Here is a 2,194-nt window from a genome sequence, read left to right as displayed (position 1 = left end):
GAGTTACCAAACCGGCCAGGGCAATGGGTCCCTGAAGGCCTTCTCCACCACATCTATTAAGGGGACATGCCATTTCATCAGCGGCTTGCACGCTTTGCCACCATAGCACAACCCGCCGGACAATATGTGCAGCTTGAAGCTGATGATGTGCGAGCAATGCGTAAGGTGTTGGAATTAGGGTTGCAGAGAAACACACACAGCTTGGAGAAGACGAAGGAAGCTCAAGGCACACAATGGAGAGTATATTACTTCGTGTGCAATGGAAAGATAGATAGCCCTAGAGTGATGGGCATATATACAATGCACGGGGGAAAAAACCTCCTAAAGAGGGAAAAAATGCCCCGGCGGTCCTAGTGTGTTCACACACATCACTATCACATGTATATGGTAACAAATCCCCCGTGGAGTGATGCGGTGATCGAGAGTTGGCACATGAGTAAAGGGAAGTGCCATGCCCTGAGGACAGGATCATACAACAAAGGGGAGTAAGCCCAAAGCTTTGCGGAAAGCTTCAAGCTTCTCACGAGACAATGCCTTTGTGAAAAGATCTGCAAGGTTGTCCTGTGTTGGCACATAAGCCAAGCTGATCTCTCCTGCTGAGAGCCTCTCCCTGACATAGTGGTAATTCACCTCAATGTGCTTTGTGCGAGCATGAAAAGCTGGGTTCCTCTGTCAGTGTAGATAGTGTTGGCAGTGTCCTGTCCAACACCCAAATCAACCATAAGGCGTCTGAGCCATACACACTCAACCGTAGCTGTGAAGACTGCTCTGTACTCAGCCTACAACTCGAAGTGTCCACAGTAGGTTGCTTCTTGCTCAACCATGATATACATGAACTGCCAAGCATGAAACAAAAACCACTTTTGGACACTCGCGTGTCAAAACAACCAGCCCAATCTGAGTCCAAAAAAGCATGTAAGTCTGGCGGTAATGATCCCCCCTTGGGATAAAACAAGCCAAGATGTAAAGTGCCACTAAGGTAGCGGAAAATTCTCTTGACAGCCTACCAATGCTTAGACCCTGGGCTATGCATAAATCTGCTGACCTGTGAGACTGCAAACTGAATATCCGGCCTCGTGTTCCATACATAAATGAGGCAACCAACAGCAGTTTGGTAAAGAGTGACATCAACAGTATCACGAGCATCATGTAGACTCAACTTCAAACCTGTTTCCATGGAAGTGGCAATAGCTTTGCAATCGTCAAGTCCAAAGTTACATAGCAATGTCTCTATGTAACTTTTCTGACACAAGGCAATACCACCATCACATTGCTTAAACTGTATACCCAAGTAATGATGCAACAGCCCCAAATCTTTCATCTTGAAAGTAGCATTCAAATCGGCCTTAAATTCAGCAATATGTCTCTCATTTGGTCCAGTGATCAGCAAATCATCAACATAAAGAACCACGATGAGAAATACATCACCCTCACGCTTTACATACAATGTGCTTTCTAATGGACTGTTACGAAAGCCTTGTTTGACTAAATGAGTGTCATCTTTCTCATACCAAGCATGAGGAGATTGCTTCAACCCATACAAAGCCTTGTTACATTTGCACACTTTGTCCTCTTGTCCTTTTATGACAAAACCGCGAGGCTGCGTTACATAAACTTCCTCAAATATGTCACCATTCAAGAAAGTAGTAACAATGTATGATTGATGTACATCCCAACCAAAATGAGCTGCCAATGCACATAGAAAACGCACAGTAGTGATATGACAAGTGGGAGAAAAATTTTCTTCATAATCTATGCCTTTTTGCTGTGCATAACCCTTTGCAACAAGTCGAGCCTTATGGCGATCAATCTCACCATCCGGCTTGCGTTTCAACTTGTAAACCCACTTCGTACCAATGGCCTTTTTGCTAGGAGTAAAATCACATAAAGTCCATGTGTCATTCTCTATAAGTGCATCATATTCTGATTGGATGGCAGCCATCCAATTTTATGAATTCTGTGCTTCATCAAAAGACAGAGGCTCCTCAATATCACGTAAACTAGACTCAGCCAAAGCATAACAATATGATGCATAAGATGCATGGGGAGAGCCTGAACGAGTACGACTAGACAAAGAGGCATCCAATTTACTATCATGCAAAGTGTGAACCAGCCATTTTGGCATACCTCTAGCCTGCTCATTTTCAGCCCTTTCCTCATCAAGTACATCATGTACATCTGCATCAGTAATAGG

The sequence above is a fragment of the Adiantum capillus-veneris genome, chromosome 10 (genome assembly GCF_014529385.1).
Source record: "Adiantum capillus-veneris isolate H3 chromosome 10, ASM1452938v2, whole genome shotgun sequence".
In the NCBI taxonomy this organism is placed as follows: Eukaryota; Viridiplantae; Streptophyta; class Polypodiopsida; order Polypodiales; family Pteridaceae; genus Adiantum; species Adiantum capillus-veneris.
The sequence above is the reverse complement of the archived record's forward strand: the minus strand, read 5'-3'. Positions refer to the sequence as shown.